This window comes from Homarus americanus, unplaced genomic scaffold, assembly GCF_018991925.1.
Source record: "Homarus americanus isolate GMGI-L3 unplaced genomic scaffold, GMGI_Hamer_2.0 scaffold1024, whole genome shotgun sequence".
In the NCBI taxonomy this organism is placed as follows: Eukaryota; Metazoa; Arthropoda; class Malacostraca; order Decapoda; family Nephropidae; genus Homarus; species Homarus americanus.
The window spans coordinates 9676110-9701952 of record NW_024715228.1 but is presented as its reverse complement, the minus strand read 5'-3'; the positions used below and the strand labels follow the sequence as shown (position 1 = coordinate 9701952).

The 25843-nt window shown below is 39.7% G+C and overlaps 1 protein-coding gene across 8 annotated transcripts in view; it reads right to left on the bottom strand.

Moving 5' to 3' along the window:
- The window catches only part of LOC121856631 (protein PRRC2C-like), a 74501-nt gene extending 65047 nt beyond the window's left edge, over positions 1–9454 (bottom strand). For 4 of the 8 annotated variants that reach the window (XM_042352285.1, XM_042352337.1, XM_042352325.1 and 1 more), the window contains exon 1: positions 9294–9453. The gene's annotated coding sequence lies outside the window, so the exon portion shown is untranslated. Of the gene's footprint in view, positions 1–8810; positions 8833–8906; positions 8928–9293 lie in introns of those variants that run through there. The other 4 variants (XM_042352330.1, XM_042352312.1, XM_042352301.1 and 1 more) reach the window with 4 other exon arrangements.
- Positions 9455–25843: the final 16389 nt, after the last annotated feature.

The window sequence follows — 25843 nt, the reverse complement described above, 5'->3', positions numbered from 1 at the left end:
TATATATATATATATATATATATATATATATATATATATATATATATATATATATATATATACATACATACATACACACAGTCTGCGCGGAATGTTAAGTTGCGATAGGGCCGACGAACTAAGTTCTCGCAAAAATAAGATAATATATTGTGAAGCCTGTCCTGGGATGCGAATGTCAAAACGCTTGGTTTGTTGGCAAGTGCTGACATTTGGCAACTGAGAACACGTCACGGCTTGTAGTCAGTGCGCCTCTGGCAGCTGTGAGGGGAAGGGTTTTTGTGTGGGTTCCCGCGCCAGGTGCCCATGTTTTGTCTAGTTTAAGGTGCATTAACCTGACATAGTGGCCATCAGAGATGTCCAGGAGGGTTACTACAAGAGACGATATTGCAGCAGTGATTGCATTGTACAAAGCGAACCATGTACTGAGAGAAATATCGGCTCAGACTGGTGTGGCATTACGAGTTGTTCAAAATCTTGTCAAACGTTTCCGTGACCTTGGAGAGGACGAGTTACCAGCTCCATTACCTAAGTCTGGTAGGCCTAAATTATTGTCTCCACGGACACTTAAGGTTATTTCTCGACAAGTTCGGTCCAATCCCTCACTCACAGCACATGAAGTGAAAGAGAGAAACACCCGTCTTTTGAGTCACGTCTCGTTACGTTGTGTTCAACAAGCCCTGCACGATGACCTGGGATTTAAGAGCTTTCGTGCCCGCCGTAAACCTCTGTTGACAAAGAGACAGAAGGAAAATAGAGTGAAATTTTGCAAGAAATATGAAGTGTGGGATTTAGAGACATGGAGGAGTGTATTATGGTCGGATGAGGCTACGTTTTCTGTGACTGGGAGTAATGGAGGGAGGGTGTACCGCCCCCCCCCCCACTCAGACGCACACCTCCCACAGTACACTGTAAAGACTGTTAAGCACCCTGCCTCGCTTATGGTTTGGGCTTCCTTTACGTATTATGGTGTTGGTGAACTAGTAATCCTCCCTAAGAACCAGATGATGAATCAGTACAACTATCTTGAACTGCTCAGTGATTTCTTACCTGAATCATTTGATAAAGCTAAGGCAAGCCTTTTCATGCAGGACGGTGCCCCATGCCACACTGCTAAAAGTGTCATACAGTGGCTCAAAGACTGTGAGGTACCTTTCTTTAATGACTGGCCTGGCAGTAGCCCAGATCTTAACCCAATAGAAAATTTGTGGTCCATTGTTAAGCGTCGTCTGCGCGACGCTGACACATCATCAATCCCGAAGCTAGAGGCAGCCATCAAGGATACCTGGGCTAACTTGCCACCTGACCTCTTGCAAAACCTTGCTGACAGTGTTCCTCGAAGGCTAAAAGACTGTCTGAAGCGCAGAGGAAACACTACAAAGTATTAATTGAAGTGGTAAGTGTTACTTGACTTTATTTATATAACATAATCGTAAATATCAATATTTTTTCAGCACACAATCTCACCTGTACTCACAATCCGCGCAGATATGTATATATTTATATATATATATATGTATATATATATATATATATATATATATATATATATATATATATATATATATATACACACACACACACAGTCTGCACGGATTGTGGACCGTTTTAAAATTTGCAATTTTTTTTTCTAAATTCCAAATACTTACCATTTTAATACCGAAATGTTTCCAGTTAATGTAGTCTCCATGTATAATTAGAAAATTATGGGGGCCCCATGTGCATTCAGCTGACTACATTAAAGGTATGTGCTCAGTCACACTGTATCCATTCCTCATTATTTATTACTTTTACTGTACTGTATTTCATTGTAGATTTTTTATTTAAACAAAAATTGATTTTTTTTATCTATGTCGGACTTACGACCATTCGGACTTAGGACCTGGATTTGGGTCCCTAACCCCGTCGTAAGTCAGGGAGCACCTGTATATATATACAGTATATATATTATCGAAGTTAAGGAAAAACTTCAAGAGATTGCAATAACGTATTGACATTAAGGTGGGCCGTTTCCTGCTTCACAAGTACAGAAGCTGCAGCACAGTAGATACTGTAGCAATAATACTCATACATGCGTATATATCAAATTAAATATTGTAAGTTAATACAGTAGTCATATCCTCGGGGAAGGGGGAGAGTGATTGCATGCAAGTCCAAAGTCTTTACTGTAGTTTGTGACAAGACCACCAAGGTGCTAAGCACTGGGTTATACTGTACAGGTGTACTGTACTTTTAGTTCTGTGACAGGGACTGACAGTTCTGAGGGAGTTGAGAAGACTGTACAATACATACACTACCTGTACTGTATTTGCCAATTTGCTTTTTATATGATTTTTGATTAATTTAAAGATGCAAGCAGCAGAATGGGAAGCACAGTGAGGTGTATTTGTCCACCATAAAGGAAATATAAAGGTTATAAATCTGCTTTTAATTGTTTTTGTATCATATATTCTAAACAATAATTATTGGCATTCTAAAATGAAACCTTGGACAGATCATTAACATTCCTAATAAATTTGGAGACAAATGGCAGATTAATTTACTTTAAGAAAGTGCTGTAAGACCTCAACTTTGAATATAAAGCACAGTACTGGTACCTTCTAATATAACCATAACAACCTGACCAAAACTTTGTTCTATTTGGATATGCAAAATAAGCAGTACCCACATTCTATTGTGTAGGCTGGTGACTGGTTGCATTGAGCCATTCATGATGCTCATTGTTTCAAACAATTGTGAATGAGGCATGCAGTTCCTTCCCTTTGTTGAGCAGTAAGATAAAATTACCAGCTGTCATACTATAAAAAAGAAGGCCTGTGTATATTTAATGCGAGAGCTTGCATGTGGTTTTGGTTAGATATAATAATAGAAGATAAAAATGCTTAAATCCATTTCTTTAACCTATGATATTCTCACAGCAAATAAAAAAAATGCAAGTAATATATCTGACACCTCCATTAATCTTTAATGAAATTAAACTTTAAAGGAAACTGCATCTAACCTTGCCTTCACTCTTAATTATCTTTTCTATAAATAAACCAGTAACTAAGGCAGAATCAATCAGGGAAATAGTATATTAGATAAAAAATATATTAAAACTATATACGACAGTAATATCTCTAATAGCCGGAATCCCCCAAACCCGGAACTCCCGATAGCCAGAATTGAAATCTTCTCAGAAAATTTTCCCCAAAGCTGTAATTTTCTGGAAAATTCTGGCTTTGGGGAATGATTTTCTGAGGGGCACAATTTCCTGGAAAATTCAGAGAAATTTTTCCTAATACCCGGAAAATTCCGGAGATGGGGAGTTTTTTCAGGTTTGAGAGATGAAGATGCGGCGCATTTTCCGGAAATTCCAGGAAAAATTTTCCGGAACCCAGAAAATTCCGGGGATGGGGGATATTTTTCTGGGCTCAAGAGATGATATTATGGGTAATTTCTGGAACTTCCGAGAAATTTTTTCCAATACCCTGAATATGATTACCAGTGAGATTTCACATTAGTCGACAATATTTGCTGCACTGTATTATACACTTAGTTGGGAGACCAGAACAGTAGAATGTCGATTGAAAGAGATTCAATTTAAGATTATTGATTTAAAGCGACACCCATAATCAAGGACAATGTTTCAATTTAAAGCAAATCTTTCCTATTTTGCCACCAGACGCGTCTCTGGGCACGCTACACGGCTGCCCGCCACCCTCCCACACCCTCAGTTGTCACACTGACGCTCAAGTGAATGGACACACTGTGTGACACTGTCTCCTTCTACCACGTGCATCAACCATCACCACTATGTCCAAGAGGCCAGCCACTACATCATTAACTACCCCAAAGGCTAAGAAATCAAGGCAAGCAATTAAACTGGAGCAGAAAAACAAGATGCTGGAAGTACTGCAGCGTGAAAATGGTGTTTCCCGTGTCAGATGCGTCCACATCCACACCACTAAACAGTGATGTGGATGATGAGACTGGTCAAGTTGGGCTCTGCATGTTCAGGGGATGAATTGCCAAACTAAAATTTAGTAAAAAATCTATTTTTGATTGCATAAAATCGAGAGGAACGTGAGCTAACGAAAAAAATTCGGTTAACGAAATTCTTACGAAAACGTGTCAACATGTTTTGGCTTGCTCACCAGCTGGAAGATTAGTCCGCCAATACAGTAATCGGTTCTAGGGCTTATATTCGTTTCCATTGGAGTAAATATCAAGAAGGTTGTGTTATTCAATATTTTTCCAAGTTTTATATATTAAAATTATTAGTCATTTTAACACTTATTTAACATAATTGCAGTACAGGGAACAAGTATTTGGTGCACCCATCAGCCACTACACTCACCCACCAAGGCCTCAGTTTGTGTCTCTGTTCAGTGGAGGAAACATCTTGCTTGTGGGTCTCTTGAACACAGAGTATTTTTACGTTTTTACTGTACAATTATTGGTCATTCTGAAATTTATTTAACATATTGACAATATATAGCACAGTGCAGTGTTGATTTAAAGAAAATAATGTTGAATTAGACCTAGCGAACTTAAAATTTTATTGGTGAAATGACTGCATCAAGCATGGGTCCCCTAGAATGTGATTTTTCCTCCATCTGCACTTCCTTCTCTTCTCCCTTCTCCTCCACCCTCACTTCTATAAAATTCCCATCATCATCATCATCCAGGAGCCTTCTACATACACACCTCAACGTAAGTGTACTTTACTGCATTTTTTTTACTTTGTATGTACTTTTCGGTGAGCTGGAACCAATTACCTAATATCCCATTGAAACAATGGATTCGGTTAACGAACGATCTTGAATGAATTGTGTTCGTTAACCGAGGGACCACTGTGTGTGTGTGTGTGTGTGTGTGTGTGTATGTATGTGTGTATGTATGTATGTATGTATGTATGTAAAGAAAGAAAGAGAGAGAGAGAATAATAATGTACTTTTTTGTAGTACGTACTGCATACTTAAAATTCAGATAAGGACAGTTTACGGTTGTCCCCCTTTTTTTTAATAAAGGACAGACCTGGCAACCCTGTGCGGTGGCGCCAACGGGACTACTCTCTCACATCAGCTGATCGCTAGTAAACAGACCATTTCGCATCCCGTAATTTTAGCTGTGTTGATTTACAATTGGTTGCAACGCGATTAATGAATAGGGGAACGCCATTTGTAAAACGCAAAATTTTGCATACAAATGTTGGCTATAACACGATTCCATCCTCAACGTTTTAAGCGTGGCGCGGGGTTATGCAATGTTTACAGTTCACGTTCGACATCACATGTTCAATTGATTCTTGTCTTTTGAGAGGTAATCTGTATTTTTTTTTCTCGCAAATTTAGCCGTGACCCATTAATACCTGTACTGAATGAAAAGAATCTGTACTGAATGAAAAGAATAAGTAAAAAGAATGTTTCGCAGTGAGGACTAATAATGGTTTACACCAGCGTTCTCTGTTTACATCACGTGATCAGACGAATCGCGCGGTTTCTGTCAATTGCTCCATGATTTTCGCTGTTTTCTCCAATTTTGCAGTGTTAATGATGAATATGGAAAGACAAGGTAAGAAGAATGTTTTCAAGAAGAGTTCTGGTGATCGAATTGCTGGTGGTGAACGAAAATGAGGTTTACAAGAACGTAACTATCGCGTTGTATCCCGCGCCATCCAAGCAACCGCCCGGGCTGTTATTGTGTGCTTTTTTGGGTGGTGCCTCTACCTCTACTGGTGCTGGTGGGTCAGACACATCTAAGTGGCCAAATAAGGAAAAGGAGAAGCGGGACTATCATAAGGGAGTTAAGTTTGCCAAGTACTCGATGCAGGATAAGCAGCGTGATTAAATTACTTGAGGAAGGCCTAAAAACTAGCTTCCGGAAAGCACAATCAGGTCAATAAAGGCAGAATTTGTATCATTTGGAGGTTATAAATGTGAAAATCAGAGGTTGATGTAGAGTGGCCAGTCTATATTGTTATTTTTCCCATTAGTTTATGTATTTGCATTTGGCAAATTTGAATTTGGGGCAGTTTTTCCAGTCTATATTACTAGCGAAATACAAGATATTACTGTATTTCATTCTTGACGTTGACATATCAGAAGCAATTCCTGACGAAGTCACGATGTCAACCACTCCATAGAACAAGTTCGTTATACAGGAAGAAGTACCAGAGAGGAGCCCTGAATTATATACCGTACACTAACTGATTTGTTTACAAAAAGCTGGAGCTGGAAAACCAATCTGTTTTTATGGATGTCTTTATTTTGTTGACTTATGACCATATTAAATGTTTACATCACCCAGTTTATAAACTGAAACTGCTATGTCTATTAGCCTGAAATCTGTAAATTACAATAAAGTTATTCTAAACCACAGTGTGAAATATGTACTTATAGTGTAATGTTTGTGTGACAGAATAACATACTTATGTAATGAGATGCAACCATTTTAAGCGCTGCATTACATTTCCCTATTCCAATGCACTTTCCTACAAGATTTACAACTTTTTTTTTATATAATCCTAGATAAAGCTGAAATGCATGGTATATATACTAATAGGTATGGATTACCTCTTGAATTGGGTGTAAGTAATCTTGGGAACTAATTATCTCATGATAGAAGTATTTAAGTGGGTGAAAGGCATCAATAAAGGGGATATAGATAAAGTTCTTATAATATCCGAGCAGGATAGGACTCGGAGCAACGGATTCAAGTTGGATAAGTTTAGGTTTAGGAGGGAGATAGGAAGAAACTGGTTCACAAATAGGGTGGTGGACGAGTGGAACAAGCTTAGCAACTTTGTAGTAAGTGCGGGAACTCTGGAAAGTTTCAAAAGGAGGCTAGATAGATTCATGGATGATAGAGGGTGGTAGTAACTCTCGACAGGAGCTGCCATGCACAGGCCAACCGGCCTATTGCAGACTCCTTATTTTCTTATGTTATGTTTCTTACGAGTTGGATACGAGTTGACTTTTTCAGGTATGATTTATCTTGGGTACGAGATACCCCTAACCCATAAAGCACTCTCACCATACATATTTATACAGTAAATTAACTTGAATCACCAGAAGAATCTGCACCACAGCTTATTTCACCTAAACATTAACCATCCTAACACTAACCTAACCTCATCCCCCCCCCAAATAGTGTTAGGGTGGTTAATCTTTAGTTGAACTAAGCTGGGGGTGCAGATTCTTCTGGTGATCCATTAAATCTATTGATGTCAATATATTTCAGCACTAAGGAAGTACAGTACTGTACTGTATTAAATTTATACATGGTTTTGAAATGGAATTTCAAGGATTATATACCATACTTGGCCTGCACTGCTTGACACACTCAAATGTATTCTTTGCTCATAGCATTTAGCCATTGCCTTACTGATAACATGAAACCATTAATGAAATAAAGAATTTTGTTTTAATACCTCTTCCTCTAGATAACTGCATGTTTGGTTTATACTGAACAAATATTTTCTCTATATTAATGCAATAATGCCAACATACATGGTCACAGAGAACATAAAAACTGTAAAGTGCTGTAATCTGACATATCTTCATTATCACAAACATACAAGAATGTGGGCAGAGCTTATTTCACATGCACAGTAAGATCTGACTTTACATACCTAACCAACAAGAAAATAAAGGAAGAAATTACATTCCTGGGTACTCTGTTTTCTCAAAATTTATGTTTATGATATTTGTTAAACTGATAATGTTCCACAATGTGGTTTGGGTTACACACATAACAATTAGATAAAACTACTGAAATCCAGTTTATTAACCAACAATATCATCACAGCAAACAACACAAATATAATACTGTTGGTCTCCAGCAATATTTAATGAAATACATAACTCTGAGGTAGTTTACACCCTATCCAACCTCACCTTCACTTCTAAGATTTTGTAAAACAAATATATATAAATAAAATAATAAATAACTATGGTAGAATCAGATGGAGAACTAGAAATCTACTGGGTAATAATGCACTGAAAACATAAAAATTATATGAGGGAGGATTAAAATGTCAAAAGTATTAGCTGCATTATACACATAGCCAGTTGCTACATTTAATAGCCAAGGTAGCCGGCTACACTGGCACTCCATAAAATAAAGCATCCAATCCTAATGCAATTTTTTTTTTAATTTTCTTAAATCAAAAGCATATCAAAGCTTCGTTCTAAAGAGGCCATTAGCCTGGTAGTGCCTTCATTCCAACAATAGGAAAGCCCTGAACAAAGGGTACGATTAAGAGCAGTATTTGTTATATCAATATCAAATTTGAGTTCATAAAACTTAATTTAAAAACTTGCTTGGTTGTTATTTAAAATATAAACTACACAAGCAATACTTTGTTAATTAAAAAAAAACTGAATATATCAGTGTATGGTGAGCACAGCTCCCCAGAATTATCACTATAGTAACTGTAAAAGGACAGTTATATTCAGTGGTTTGATATCCTAAAGTCTTGATGTGAACTTTGCCATAATACCAACCTAGGAAGTCATATGTGGTAAAGATAACATTACACAACCTGGTACTGCATTATACAAATAGCACATGTATTTAACACAAACAATAATATGGGTTAACTTCACAGTACAATACCTAACTGAAAAACCAACGCTGTAATGCACAAAATTAGATATTTGTTAAGCTTTCATTGATCTTCAAGGTTAGGTTTGACTTTCTTTCACAATCTGTACTTCCCTAACAATGTCCAGACATGTTACCTGGCCAAGGTAAGAAACTATACAGCCTATAAAAAAACCTTCCTAATTTAATTTGTATAAAATCGGGTTCAAAATTATAACACAAACCTGTAGGCTGCAACACCTAAGTAACGGTGTTAATGGGCCAACAGAGTGGTGGCAACACAAACACAACACACCATCACAAACTTGACTTTTCCTTACACTGATCCTACCACACCAGCCACGTCCACTTGCCACGCCCATGGATGTTACAGATGTCTTACTGCCACGCCCGCGCCCACACACCTCACTAAAACTTAAGAGGAACCCGGCAGGAAGGGCGGAAGTGACCTGCTCCAGTGTTTGAGGCGACCAAACAGGCTGCCAACAGCGTCACTCTCACCTCCTTATACTTCACTCCCTCCACCAATACAACAAGTTTATCATTCAACGTTTGATAATATATGATATTTAACCATAGATAAACCGTAATCCCTCTGTTAAGCCCACGAAGGTCAATAACATTACTATAAGACCACCGATCTCTCCGAGTCGTCTGCTACTATTATTAATAATTCTCCATAACATACAGTTCCAATCTTGGCTTACCTGGGCTCGTTCCAATGACGGATGACTGAAAAATTAATCCTATCCTAATAATAGAGGTAAAGGGACGGATGGCGACAGAATTTCACGATATTTTTACTAACACTCCGCTCCTGTGAGCGAATGTCAAAATGGCGAACTGTACCAAGCTTCTCTGGGTCGATATGGTGACGTCACTCCCGGGGTGCGCGGCGCCATGGCCGTCACCAGTCCTCCTTGGCTGCGGGTTTATCTCTCTATTTCCATTGTATATCATTGAATATTCTGGGTTTTTTTTAAATATAACTCTTTATGATGGAATTAAATTTATAAGCACACAATAAAATAAATATAACTGTCTCATTCATCATACATGAGAATATACATCAAATTTTAGTCCTTTAAATTCCCAGATTGAAAAGAGAGATCGTCTGCTGGCGGGCTATTCAAGACGGCACGGTAGATGTTCATGTTAACATTTGACAAACTTATAATGATTTTTCATTTGCTAATGTCAGTGTAGTGACAGATTTTTAACGCTAAATGTGTGTTTCAGTGTGAGGGGTCTCGTAGGTACTCTGTGTGCTAGATTAATAACGTACTGTACGATGTTCGACCCGAGTAGGAATTCCATTTGTTGAGGTTTCATATATTACTGTGCTTCAGCGGCTGGTTTGTCTCGTGGTTAGTTGTGTTTCAATTAAATTATTTTAAATATGCAAAAATTAATAATGAAACTTGAATGCGCGTAGATTAGATAACTATCGATATGATATTATGCAAATGAAAACTACTTGAGAAAACTGTTCATGGTCGACAAATATTTCTATAAGTAACTGAGAGAATCTTACGAACTTGGTATGAATATTGTATTTTAGCACTATATGACACACACACAGTCTTTCAAATATGTTTGTCAAACATGGTGTTTGATCATACAACTTGAGAGCGTGCGGGCAAGTTTGAAGGTATTTTTCTCGTCCAACATGACGTTCGTCAAACTTGTTGGATATGTGTGGCAATGTATGATTAAACATGCTCAGTCGAGTAGCAGTAGAGCGCACACTTGAACACTACGTCCTCGACTGTGTGAAGATAGAACCTTTTAGGGACAGGTCCAAGCACACTGTGTGTGAAATAGCACAACACTTCATCTCTAATGGCAAGATAGCCGACATATTAAGATTGTATCCACTTTTTTGCACTTAGTAACTATATCAGTTCTCATGTACAGAACCAAATACACAATGTGCTCGAATACTTCTCACGTAAATGTGAATAACAAAGTGTGAGGCCAGACATACTGCCTCACACGCCTGTACTCACGCATTTGTGAATAAGTTACCCTTTATGTATAGAACTAAACAAATAATGTAATTGAAATACTGTGTAACATTCAGTGCCATAATATCCTGACAACGGAGGTTAATTATTATGACCCATTGTAAACTCTACTCTGTAATCCTTTTGCGCTACCACTCACAGGATGAGTGTGGGGTGCACAATAAAGTAGCCGCTGTAAGCGGCAAAATCAAATCAAATCAACCCTTCTCCCACTCCCCACACGACTACCTAGTGCACATGTACTCGTATGCTGTTCGCCCCATCCCTCACACCTGTTCCACACCCTCCCCGTCACAGCTGGACCCCTTTTCATGTTCTAATTATGAATTTCGCACTTGACTGACAACCTTTTAAGTAAAGATTAACTCTGCAAACTACTTTCAACCTCATCCGTGCTATTATTTGTCATGTTTTATGATTGTAATGTGCGTATATTTCTTGTATTGTCTTATTTTAGAAGTCATTATAACGTTTTTCCTTCATCTACTCTACGGTGTCTTAATTTGGAGTCAGATTAATTGTGGATATATAACTATTGTACGTGGCCATAAGACTATTATGGGTGTTTTTCAGATATTTTTATCATTTTTCAGTTTCACATAAAAAAAATATTTCTTCACTTATTAGACGATAAACATTTTATTAGGTTCTCCTTCTTTCTATATTATACAATCGTACCATTATCATACACTTAACATATTAGACTGATAATCAGGTTACTATAATTTTTTCATCTTGCATATATTAGTCAGTCAGTGTAACCATATTTTTCGTTTCTCTCATCAGATACTCATTATCGTCCTTACAATCTGCTTATCTCATATTCCACAATCAAGTGATTTACGCAGCCCTTTTCAAAGCAGACAAACACTCATAGTTTCCATTGCCCTGTTGATCACGCCCTACTGTTCACCCTCCGATTTCCATTTCGTCTTAAATTTCACAACCGAACAGTCAAAAGATGAGGTCATGAGTATGTCTTCGTGTTTCCTAATTTTTCTAAGCACAGTATCGCTAACTTTTCAAAATAGTAAACCGTTACCTGATTTATCTAAATAAATCGTCGATGACTAATTTGCCTAAAACAATGTATATTAGGGTGGTCCTTATTTGGGGCAAAAAACAAAATTTGCCAGTTTTTTGTCACAGACCCTGGCAAAAGTTTCCATTTGGGGTAGAAACATTGCCTGTAAAATATTTTTTAAATATCTTAATAATTAAAGGTTGCTCAAGTCAAATGAAATTTAACAATATTATGCCTATGCTTAATGTTCATAACACATCATTTCCTAGCCCCCAAGCCTGGGCCCCCCCCCACTTAGTCTAACTAGGTATTAGCTGCTCAAGGCAGGGGTCGCATGAGGACCAGTCTCACTCTTTGTTGCCCAGTAAGGTCTGCTTGAGGGCATTAGGGAATGATTTCCTGTGGTCAGCAACTGCCTGCAATAGATACTGCAGTTGCTGTTCGTCCTTGGTGATGCGGCCTGAGAAATCTTGGACTAAGGCTACTCCTCTTTCTGCATGATCATTGATCACAGACAAAGCTTGTACACTGGCTTTTGCATTTTGGAAGCCAGGATCATCTTTCCACTGTTCTACTGGGAGGGTCAGGAAATCTGTATTCAAGTTGAGCTTTTTGAAAAATGACTTTGTGTTCTTTGTCGTGAAATCATATAGGTTCTTCACTTGGAGTGTGTCTGGGTTGATTGTAACCCATTTGACATTCTTTTCTTCTCCAATAAAGATGTTCATAGCTTCCAACATGCGGTCCTTCACTGCTGGGAGAACATCGTCATCAAAGAAGGCCAATGCAACCAACTCTTCTGACAAGTACCAGAGGTGTCTCATCATTTTGTGGAAAGTTGCCTTTGATATGGCATCGCTGATGGTACTGTAGTCTTGTAGAGCTTTAAGCAACATCAAATCTCCTTTTGGTGCCTTTGCAGCAAGTGGAGCAGTTGTCCAAGCCTTCACATATATTCGGGCAAAGAAAATGCACAAATCTCTTAGTCCTCTGTTCTCCTTTGGAGTAAGCGTAAACTGAGAACGGAATAACCACACTTTGAAGGAATAAATGGTCTTTGCCATCCATCGTGCATGGTGCATTGCATCAGGAGCAGAAAATCGTACTCCCCGAGAAGGTGATGTGCCAAGGAAGATGGAGGCCAGCTCTAGCAGCTCTCGATAATCATCTCGAAGCTGTGTCTCCAATAGAGCCTTCTCAATGAAGTTGGTTAGATCGTCCCTAACAGCCCTGACCGATTCTTCTGCCAGATCGTCGGTGGAGGAGTCTTCAAACTTCTGCTTGTCAATTTGTTCCCATTTGGCTTGGAATCTTCTGAACAGCTGTATGTCAGGAGCAGATGAGTGCCCCATTACAGCTTCAAAAGCAGCTCCAGCTACACGTTCTAGTACATGGTGGCGGCAGGCAAAATATAGCAAATCACGACCCAGCAACTGCTCAATTTTGACACACGCACCCTTGTGGTGACCAGTATTTGAGCTTGTTGTATCAAAACACATGCCATGCACGATGTCTGCAATGTGCCATTGCTACAAAGCCTTCACAACAGCTTTTGCTTGTTCATCACCGGTACCAGAGGGAAGTTTTGGAACAGCAAGAAGTTGGGAGGTGCCATTGCCTGAGACAAGAACTGGGAGTCTGTCAACATGGCCCCCCATGCCCCGTCAAATCAGGCATCAATTTACCATCCCAGTGAACAATTAAAACTGACTCTGGTTTGAAGTTTGAAAGGATTTCAGCTGCCCTGCTACTGCGATTATGCTGAAGTTTCCTCCTGATGCTTGATCGATTCAGAATCAATTCACTGACATCATGGCCCAGACTCCGAGCAGTTTGGGTGACAATGTGCATGGCCATTCTATCTGAGGACTTGGTCCGATCTAATGCTGCAAAAAGTTCTGGAGTTAGAACTTCTTTTCGCCCACGCTTCTTGACAGTAGGTGGAGTTTGAAGTGCTGATGGGCCAGGAACTGGGTTGGATTCCTCAGAAGAAGACGTACTACTGCTGTCCAAGACAACGATGGCCTGGCATTTTTTGGCTTCTTCCTCTGCACTGTCTGCAGCCAACTTCCTTTTCATTGCTTTCTTGAGAGATTTTTCTCGTCATTTCTGTCTTTTCAGGAATACTTTGTCAAGAGATGACATTGCCCCACGACGCCCTTTTTCTCGTTGCGCTATTAAGAAATCCTTATCCTCCTGAACTGTCATCATATTCAAAGCATTCACATGTACAATGTCAAAGAGATCTTCAAATGTATCAGTGAACTCTTTCTCTTTCTGCTTTTGAGTTTCTGTCTTTCTTGAAGAGTTCTTTTTCAAACTACTCCACTTATCAAACATTTTGTGCACTTGATTCACACAATCTGGTTTGTGGTGTGTGGGAATGTTTGCTTTTGTCCAAAATTGAAGAACTTTGTCTGTGACTTCCCCAGCTGCCACTCTGATGGGTTTTTTCTGTATGCGATGCAGGCTTAAGAAATACTGTAACACTTGCCTGTTTGAAGGTAACTTAGCCCCTGTAATGTCATCACATAATGTCTTTATCATATACACACTTTCTCGTCTTTTTACTCCTGCATTAGCCATTTTGACCTGAGGAATAAAGAAATTAACTATTAATATAAATTAATAATGAGAATAATCTGCAGAACTGTTTCTAATTTCCCCAATCATCAATCGCGACCAGCCAAAACTCACCACAATCGTGCCAAATGCGACGCACTAGTGGTGGGCGTAATCGGCTACAAAGTAATCGACTACATCGATTACTTAATTTTTGACAGCTTTGAGCAACCTCTAAATATTAATATATTTAAAAATAACTCTTCACACAATGTTTTTGTCCTAAATGGACACTTTTAGCAGGGTCTGTGGTAAAAAATTCCAAAGTTGAAAAATAAGGACCACCCTAATATATATATATATATATATATATATATATATATATATATATATATATATATATATATATATATATATATATATATATATATATATATATATATATATATATATATATATATATAATTACAGGTTTCTAGATGAAATGTTTCGTTCGCTACCTTACCTTACAACAACGAGTAGCCTACGATTTTATATTTCACTCACAGGTTTATCAATTGTACTGTATTATGTCCATCTAATAACACATGCAGTACAGCATCTAATTGTATATACTGTAACTTACAATAATGGAGTTACACGCGTTTGTCATTTTTGGTAAAATAAAAGTTAATTAGGGGGAATTACTGCTGACTTTGTGCCTTTGAACGAGAAAATACAGGCAGAATACAGTTCATAAATGCAGCTGCACCCTCACTCACAGGGCGACCGAATCTGCTTCCACACTTTACATTGGACCAAAGTTGGGTTAGATCACATTATGTTCGGATACGTTGAATTAATTTCAAATCAGTTTTATTAGATGTAGTTAGGATTGGTTATGAAAACATAGGTCCAATTTCCTTGTAAAACAAAATAATACGAGGCAAATTATGCCTAAGTCACTAATAATGGAATGTTTTTGTAAAGCTAATGCTCTGTACATATTTTTGTGCAATTACTATCATTCTCATTTTTATGCAGTTTTAAGTTATATTTATGTGCATAGGATATCATGGTCTGACTCCAAAACTTACAAACTTTAAATGATATCTGAGAGTGAAAATTTCATGAATTAAAGATGGTTTTTAGGATAAGAAACTTATCGGTATACATTTTTTGTGGGACTTGTTCTAGTACGCTTGTTTCACGGCTTAAAAATTAAAATCTGCTTGGGGGCAATTCAAGTAAAGCGGGTTTAAATTTATTTAGGAAGCAGCAAGAGATGTTTGAGTATGTTCAGTTAGCTCCTATGATATTTTGAGGACCGTAACTTTTCTCAAATATTATATATAATTCATGCTACATACTGTATATGACTACCAAAGTGTGACAGTTACCGCATCTTCTCCCTCAGATACCACAAATCATCAGTACAGTACTTCTCACCCTATCTAGGCATACGTCAGTGATGCTGTTATTTTGTATATTAACTCAAATCACGTAAGTTGTTGACTTGCTTGTGGTGATCAGTTGTGATTACAGATGTTAAGGAGGTTGATGATAATTATATTCACAAATGCAAATATATTTTTTTACCAACTGTACTGTATTTCAATCGTGTGTAGTGGTGACTGGTGGCGGTGATTAACAAATTTGACAATGGAGGTTGAGACGGCGAACTAGGCGCGTGAATATGGTGAGTATTATGGTGAATTGATTTTGATTTTGCCGCTTACAGCGGCTACTTTATTGTGCACCCCACACTCATCCTGTGAGCGGTAGCGCAAAAGGATTACAGAGTAGAGTTTACAAAGGGTCATGATAATTAACCCCCGTTGTCAGGATATTATGGCACTGAATGTTACACAGTATTTCAATTACATTATTTGTTTAGTTCTATACATAAAGGGTAACTTATTCACAAATGCGTGAGAACAGGCGTGTGAGGCAGTATGTCTGGCCGCACACTTTGTTATTCACATTTACGTGGGAGGTATTCGAGCACATTGCGTATTTGGTTCTGTACATGAGAACTGATATAGTTACTAAGTGCAAAGAAGTGGATACAATCTTAATATGTCGGCTATCTTGCCATTAGAGATGAAGTGTTGTGCCATTTCACACACAGTGTGCTTGGACCTGTCCCTAAAAGGTTCTATCTTCACACAGTCGAGGACGTAGTGTTCAAGTGTGTGGCCATATGTATGGCCACACAGCAGATGTAACCAAAACTAAATGTAAAAATTGTGGTGAATGAGGTGGCGAATGGTGTACCAGTGAGCTGTGAGCTTCCTGTGACACCGAACATCACTGTGACTCAGCCTGCCGCTTCTCATGCTATCTCACTTTAGCAGAGGCTGTGTGTAGGCTAACCCGATTAAAGGGTGCTCAGTTGCCCTTCCCCATCACCCCACTGTCTCTCCTACCCCTCTGCTTCTCTTTCTCTCCTCGTCCCCAGCATCTCTTTCTCTCCTCGTCCCCAGCATCTCTTTCTCTCCTCGCCCCCTGCATCTCTTTCTCCAATTCTGTACTTCTCTTTCACATCCCTCCGTATCTTTATCCTCGTCCTGTTTCGTCTCTTCTCATTTAGCAGAGGTATCTTTCTCCCAGGCTGTCTTTCTCCCTCAGCCCCTATACACCTCTTCCTTTGTTAGTTCCTACATCTCTGTCTCTCCTAGTTCCTATATCTCTGTCTTTCCACGTCACTGCATCTCATCTCACTTAACCCTGGTAGTCATTGGAGCTCTTTTAGATTAGCCCCCAGCTTATTTACAACGTTTATACTTCGACCTTGCAGTGTCCTTTAGTAATATATTTCGTGAAAAGCTCGAAACTAGTATACAGGTAAATGTCTGATTATGGATTACTAACTTTAGATCACGTGGAAATGAGGCACCACAATTTATAAGACCTTGGTGATTAAACACCTTAACGCTCCCTAACCTACTCAAACTTAACTCAATCTCCCAAGGTAATGCTAAGTTGTTTAATAATTGGATGAAATAAGGTAAGGTGTCTCATTTTCACGTGATCCATGACTTTCTTTAGTACCGTAAACAATGTGGGTTGGTCTGGTGGATGACGGAAAATTCTCATGGACGCCAGTGGTGAATGATGCAACACAGCGTAGTTTGCTAGGACCAGTATTGCCTTTGTGTTATAAATTGCATGTCACATGATATATACTCAACCAGTTAAAGGTGTTTTATGACGTTAATTTATCCAGAGAAAGATCTAACCTGGGGTGAAAACAGAATGACCGGACGCTAAGGTTTAAAAACCTAGACTATAATAGTAATAATTATTAAGGACAGAGATATAACTGATCGCTTAGTCAATCAATCAATCAATCAAATTAAGGTTTGTATCTCTCTAGGGACCAGTTTTAATTCCGTTCATCCACCCCAGTCGTCACAGTGAAACACAATGTGAGGTGAGGATCACTTGGTTTTTTTTCCTGAAGTAAGATGGAAAGCAGACGAAAGGGTACGTGGCAGGGTACTAGCTATTAAGATGCCAGGCTGAGTGCCATCTTTTGAAATCGATCGACTGTCGAAGTTTACTTGAAAGGGTATATGATGTAACGGTAGACCTTGGTGTAATGGTTAGCCAGTGCAGTTAGTGTTGTTCGGTCTTCTTGTTTTATTCCTTAATATTGGGTGACTGGATCATAAAGCTCGTTAACGTAGGGCGTCGTTATTGTGTTGGCGACAACAACAAACTCACGCCTAGGTGGCCCTTGGGCCGGCCATCCTCGAACACGAGGGGCAGCCATTATTGTGTTTATGTCTGAAGTAAAACAATAAATGTAATCAGAAAATACAACGAAAAGAGCGAAAAAATATAACGATTAGGAGAGAGCTAGATGTTAAGTAGCACGCTTCCTCACAACCTTGTCCTGGGTTAAATGCCTGGATGAACAAAAGGTCCCCAGTGATTGGAAAGTGGCTTATGTGAGTCTTATCTTCAAGAAGGGCGATCGTCACTCCACGAACAACTATACAGTAGACCGGTGAGCCTGACCAGCATAATATGTAAAGTACTTGAGAGTATTATCAGAGATGCCGCGATGGAACACCTACTACGAAACAACCTTGTAAAGTATTGCCAACACGGTTTTATGCCGGGGCGCTCCTGCTTAACACAATTGCTCGAGGTATTGGATATTTGGACCCATATTCTGGATGTCTTTAAGGTGGGGACCTTTTGTTCATCCAGGCATTGACAAAATAGGATCTTCAGGGGCTCGACAAGCTCTTTGCACAACTCTCTTAGCACTCTGGGATGCACCATGTCAGGGCCGGGACTCTTATGGACCTTTAGCATTGACAGTTTATTTCTAATACCCTCTTCTGTGAACACAATGTGGGTCAGTGCTGTGTCGAACCGTCTGTCCTCAAACGCAGGAAGGTTAGTAGCATCCTCTCTTATGAACACCGAGGAAAAGAAGCTGTTCAATGACTCAGCTTTATCCTGGTCAGAATCTGCGTAACTACCATAAGCCTCAGGTCTGATACTCCTACTCGCGCTTTTTAATTTCGACTTTGCATAGCGGTAAAACGCCTTTGGGTTTGACTTGACCTCGCTTGCAACTAGCCTCTGGAATTCCTTTTCAGCCCTTCTACACTCTGCATTTGCTTGGTTTCTGGCTTTTGTACACATCCTCCTGTCCTGCTCATCGTTTGACCCAACCCACGTCTTGAATTTCTGGGTTTTATTCTTAACTTTGTCGACCGCCGCATGGTTCATGTGTAGGGATCCTCTCGTATTCCTAGTGGCACTGGGTTTGGTCTTGGGTATGTATTTATTGATCAAATGGGTCATTTTACTTGTTATGATATTCAGTGTAGTGTCTGCGTTCTTGTGCCTTAATGAGTCAGGGCAGTGGATACTCCTCATCTCTTCCCTCATCCCGTTGTAATTTCCCTTGTAATATTTTCACCTTGGCCTGGCCTTATCTTGAACTAGGTAACAGTTAAATCTGAATGACAACACTTTATGGTGACTGGTGCCAACTGGGGCAAAGTGTTCCAATTTGGCCACCATACCCTCCTCGTTTGTTATGATGAGGTCTAGCGGCTTGGATGTTTGCTCCCCTCTGTAATGTGTCGGGTCTCTAACATGTTAGAACAGAAAATTATATCTCAGAGTTTCTGCAAAAAAGTAGCAGGGTTATTCAAGTCATTTGGGGTGAACTCGTTTCTCCAGTCGATGTCGCCATAGTTAAAGTCCCCCATGATAAGGAGGTGGCTAGGGTTGAGCATCGCCGCGTTGTCCATTAAGGCTCTTAAGTTCCTTTGATTTAGCGGGCCACAGTTTGGGGATCTGTAGATATACCCGATAATAAGTAAGTCTCCTCCCTTTAATTTAATTTTACACCACTTGGACCCTTCAAAAATATCCTCTCCCTGTACCCTCGCCTGGCTGGCTCTAAGGTCTTGCCTTGCATAGATAACCACACCCCTCTTGCAAGTTTCTTGAGAAAGGTTCGTAAATGAGCCATATCCAGCAATACTGAACTCACATTCCTCTGGGTCGATTCTCCTGTTCTTGTACAACAGTTCTAAAACTCCTACAATATCTGGTTGGTGCACCTGCAGTAGTATTTCAAACTCCTCTCTCTTATCAAGGAACGTGTCAGTATTAGTGTACATGACATTCAAGCCAGAATTTTTTCTCGGTAACGTCTCTGCTCTTAGTAGTAACTCCGGCCTCCCTCCATTCTCAGAAGCTGCAGCATTTGCTAAGCTCACTGTATTTTGCAGGGTGTGGTTAGAAATGACATTGTTTACACGGCGCTCGCTTCCTCCCGGCTGAGAGGCAGTGTCGGTGCCACCTCCCGGGTGGGGGGTAGAACGGGTGGAGGGTGCCCTGCCAAATTTGATTTATTTGTGAGGCTCGTGTTATATTTCTGTCGATCATTGGATCATCACCACCTGTGAAATAATTTGGAACCGTTATACTACATTTCTCCAGAACGCTAAGTGATTTTATAATAAGAATGTTAGATGTAATGATGAACTGAAATAAAGGAAAGCTATTAATAAAAACGGGATCAACTGAAAATAGTGAATAGTGAGTTGCCTATTCAATGATTCAATTATTCTCCAACCCTGCTGTTATATATATGTATGTTTATATGCTGCCTTTATTGATTATATATACATTATATATTATGTTACTTCTTACCAAAGTCAGAAAGTGTTTAGGCTTGTGTTAACACGAAATGTGTTAGGCACGTTGTAACCACAACCAGAGAATAAACTCCCCAGCTAGACTGACCATGTGACTCGTCATTCTCTCATTAAATAACGCAAGATACTACACCTGCAAGGTTTTTCTCTTAGTGACACAACAAATAGAATCAATAAAGGTACAGGAGTAAGGATCTTCAGCAGAGTTATCCTTACGTTTTCTCAAGTTTACATTTTCTTTCATAATCTCTATAGAGAAAATAAATTATTTAAGGGGAAACTAAATTTTTTGTGAACGTTTTATTTTCGCTTTGGATACCCTAATATTCTCCCACCATCACCAAGGGTTACCATCACTCAAGTGTCATCATCACCAAGGGTTACCATCACTCAAGTGTCATTATCACTCAAGTGTCATTATCACTCAAGTGTCATTATCACTCAAGTGTCATTATCACTCAAGTGTCATCATCACTCAAGTGTCATTATCACTGAGATATCAACATCACTCAAGTGCCAGTATTACTCACGTGTCACCATCACTCAAGTGTCACCATCACTCAAATGTCATCATCACTCAAGTGTCATCATCACTCAAGTGTCATCATCACTCAAGTGTCATCATCACTCAAATATCAGCATCACTCAAGTGTCATCATCACTCAAGTGTCATTACTCACGTGTCACCGTCACTCAAATGTTATCATCACTCAAATGTCATCATCACTCAAGTGTCATTATCACTCAAGTGTCACACTCAAGTGTCATCATCACTCAAATGTCATCATCACTCAAGTGTCATTATCACTCAATCACTCAAGTGTCATTATCACTCAAGTGTCTCAAGTGTCATCATCACTCAAATATCAGCATCACTCAAGTGCCAGTGTCATCATCACTCAAGTGTCATCATCACTCAAATATCAGCATCACTCAAGTGCCAGTATTACTCACGTGTCACCGTCACTCAAGTGTCACCATCACTCAAATGTCATCATCACTCAAGTGTCATTATCATTCAAGTGTCACCATTAATCAAATGTCACCATCACTCAAATATCATCACCCAAGTGCCATTATTCCTCAAATGTTACCATCGCTCTTTTACTTTTACTTTTACTTTTATCCTCTTCACCACTGATCGGCTCGCTAGCCGCCCGGGCGATCGGTCACGTCTCTGTAACGCACTGTTGGCAAGTACTGGGCATGCACCGGCTCCTGAATGTACCTGAACCCGCTCCAGTGTTGGTCAAGTCTTGTCTTGAAAGAGCTCACTCTCGGTACCATTGTCATGGTCACGTTGACTGCTGATCTATTTAATTAATGATTCTTATTAAACTCCATGACCGCAAAACATGAGTGAGTTAGCGACCCTAGAGAAGAAGACGTGTTTTTCCCAATAGACGCTACACTTGTGTTTCCCTCCCAGAGTCCCGCCTTTGTGAAGACAGTTATCAATGCGTTGTTATTCCACTTTCTCCTGGGAAGCTCAATCTTGAATTAGTCTGTGTATATCAACTCACGTAATTCGCCAGACCTTTGTCAACTGAGGGTCATCTTTGAATGAGTAACAGTTAGTTTGTTTGTGATTATTGTCATTGCGTGAGTAGCGATCACTGGCAACTCAGGGATATATATACCCGTGCATCGCGCAGGGAGAGCATTCCCTGACGCCGCCCCCAATGTTTGTTCCAGGTATGTTTATGTGTAGCCATTCAGTTTGATTCAGTCAATTGTAGTAAATATCAGTGTTCATCAGTGTTCATGTTTTAACAGTTGAATTGTCATTCATTCAGTGTAAGAAGTAATATAACGTAAATATGTCTGTCGTCTAGACAAGAGAGTTGTTTGTGTTGTCATGCTTCCCAGTCCGTCCCCTGACGCCACCCCAACGTTTGTTCCAGATCCCATTGTGATTCTTGCATCGCTCAACAACTGCCTCGGATGTAGTAGATACCCAGCAGGGACCATACAGTATATGAAACGATGGCACCGATGCGGCCTGATTAACGTGCTCCACTGCCTCGTTGGGCCAGACCCCAGACTCGCCATGTGTCTGGCTACCACACGCAATAACAACGGTCGTGAACCCCAGTGTTCCACCTTGAGACCCTCCCTGGAAGTATATGTCAACAGAGGGTGTTGTAATATGTATGTTAGGGATAATTAGTTGGAAATAATTATCCCATGTTGGGTAGTGGACCCATGTATCGGCGGGTTTCATTATTAACGTGTATGTTGAGTAAGGTCTTGTAACTGTACTGAGAAGTACCACTTGGATGTTGAGTAAAGTAATCTACAATGAGTGCCATGTACTATATATTGTGAGTAGGGCCAAGGAACTGGTCCTGCTATGCCATGTAATGTAACACCAGTAAGGTTGTGTGCAGTAAGAGTGTAAGATCTGAGTAATTACTGTTGAGTAAAATAAATAAGAAAATAAGTAAATAAGAAAATAAGTAAAGAAGAAAGTACTGAGTCTGCAATAAGCCCAGGAGTTGAGCCTGGTAGTTATAATTAATAATATCTCTTTTTCCCTTTGATTTCATATTAATAAATTTGTTTTTAGAATACTTAAGGTGTATTCATTTCTCCCACAGTATTCTACCTTTATTTCCGTCCAAGTGACTTGATACCAGAATTACCATACCCATGTGCCTAGACCCTCGACCATGCTACCAAAAGAATGACCATGCTACCAAAAGAATAGGTGACAGAACCGAGTAAGAGTAAGAACTAAGATAAGAGAAGTAAGTAAGATGAAGGTGGCGTAGAGGTGTTGTTGGAAAACACGCGCCCTCACACCATTACAGCACTTTCTGGTAGATTGTTCCAAGAGTTTAAAACTCTCACTACGAAAAAGTTTGCCCTCACAGTTTTCTGGACTTGCAGCTTCTTCACTCTTGAGCTGTGACCCCTTGTGGGGCGAGCGTCCGCCAGCTCCAAGTAAGGACACTCGACTGAGTAGTGTCCCCTGAGATGCTTATACACCTCAAGTAGGTCACCCCTTGCCCGTCTGTAGTATAAGCTAGGCAGTTCAGGCACTCCAATCTCTCAGGGTAGCTGAGGTGCCGAAGTGTAGGCACCAGTCTGGTGGCCCTCCTTTGAACATTTTCAACTAACTGACAGTCCCTAGCATATCTCGGGGACCAGACGGGGTGACAGTACTCCAGATGGGGAATCACTTCACTCTTGAAGATCGTTACGAGGGACGGACCATCTAGATATCTGAATGACCTTCTTATGCGACCCAATAATTTATTTGCCTGATTTACCTTCTTCTCGCAATGGCCCGAGAACTTCAGCTCATTGTCACCATACGTACACACCTAGGTCCTTTTCACATTCAGTCTCAACTAGTGTAGTTTCTTCATCCCGTTGGGACATATGATACGCCTCCTTACCGTTGGTACGCCTCAGGTGCATCGTCTTACACTTCGTGACATTGAATCTCAGCAGCCATTTCTTCGACCATTCTTGGAGCCCACAGAGGTCCTTCTGTAGCTTTTCACAGTCCGCTTGGTACTTGATTTCCCGAAACAACTTGGCGTCATCGGCAAACATTTGTATGGAGGAGTGTACAACGTCAGGCATGTCATTTATGAAACAAACAAACAACAGCGGGCCTAATACACTGTCCTGTGGTACCCCACTTGTGATGTAATGACCACGGTCGGACATGTCAGTTAACGAAAAATCAGACGATTCATATTACGTTCAATAGCCCACAAAACATGTAGCTATGCCTTCTTTATTGAGTCTCCCCCCTAAGGCGTCCGTTTTCTCATCGCTTCAAGACACCTGAGTCCTCCGTTTTCCCATTTTCTCTGACTTCCTGAAACCAACCTCTAAAGTAAAGCTGAAGGTGAGAGAGAACAACATTGTTTTGAGTCAACTTAGATATGTCTGATTACAGTTAAAGCATACAAGATCCTTTGTGAGTGATGTTGAAAGCTTTAACTGTCTTTATTGTTCGACACACTTGTTAAGTATGTGAGTGTCGAGTCTGCCAGTACGAATAGTGTCCAAGGATATTGTCCCTGGTTATAGCCATGCATTTCTGAGTACTACTGAAATTAGATTATTTTGATGCCCAAACATCAGAGAATCTGATGTTTGTAGTTTAGTTAGTGTCAGTTGTCTATTCACGAAAGCCATTAATCTCCTGAAAGAACATGTCAAACTTCTTATCTCCAAGATCTCAACCTATACCCATAGAGGGTCCTTGTCTAGAAATTCGCTTATGTTGGGAGAACTAATGTTATCAACGTGTGTATTTCCACTTATTCCTGGCAAGCTCAATCACTGATTAGATTATATGAATAGACATAGGAAATTACCCTGATCAGGAACACTGAAGTTCATAACTAAGTATACAGCGATCCAAAATGGTAGAGAAGGTCTGTTGTTGATGAGATCAACCTTTCTGGTATGAATGTGTGGGCCAGAGCTGCCCCGCGGGCGCACGTATATACCGCTGCACGAGGGAGAATCATGCATTCGTGACTCTTTCTCAACGTAGCTTCAGTGTGTGTGTTAGCGGAATATCCAGCAGCTCCCGGGGACCGATAGCTGCATACCAGCTGGCTGCATTGGAAGATGGCGTTAATTTGGCAGGATTAAACTGTGCGAGTTTGCACCTTGGGAATTAAGTCCGAGCTCCCTCGCAGTGTATTGAACTCCAACCGACCTTAACAGCGTTTTTCATTTGTTGTGGTGAAACCAGCAACACCCTGGGGCACTCCTTACAGTTATATGGACCTAAGTATTATTGTTGTTGTATATGATTGGTGATAATATATGATTGGTGATAAATAACAGGTTGAGTAGTGATCCCATAACAATTGATGGTATCAGTACATATGTGGTGTGAGTTGAGTACATCAATTGAGGGAGAAATACCATGTTATTCATTCCGAAATAGAGTGTAGTTATAAATAATATTTTATTTCGGGATGTTGTCAAGTGTGTCATACAGCCATCTGGAGTGACAATGACATAATAAGTAATTGAAGTTGTTTAATGAATTGATAAGTAATTGCGGATCTATTTTATCAATGGTGCAGTAAGACCTGAGTGTCCAATCTTGTCTGAGTGAACTTAATAGTTGCTTAACAAGTGATCGTGGGCCCTTCGTGCCCGGTGGCGAGTCCGGTGGTACAGTTTACCGAGGTTGTTATAATTATGGTCGTGGTTGTTATAATTATGGTTGTGGTTGCTATAATCATGGTCGTGGTTGTTATAATCATGGTCGTGGTTATTATAATCATAGTCGTGGTTGTTGTAATCATGGTCCTGGTTGTTATAAGCATGGTCGTGGTTGTTATAATAATGGTCGTGTTCGTGATACTTACAGTATTTAATATACTATAAGAAGGAATAGAATAAAGGTTAGAATAATTAGTTAAAGAAATATTCGCCATAAGGAGAGGTTAAAATCATAAAACAAAAAAAAATATTTTGAATCA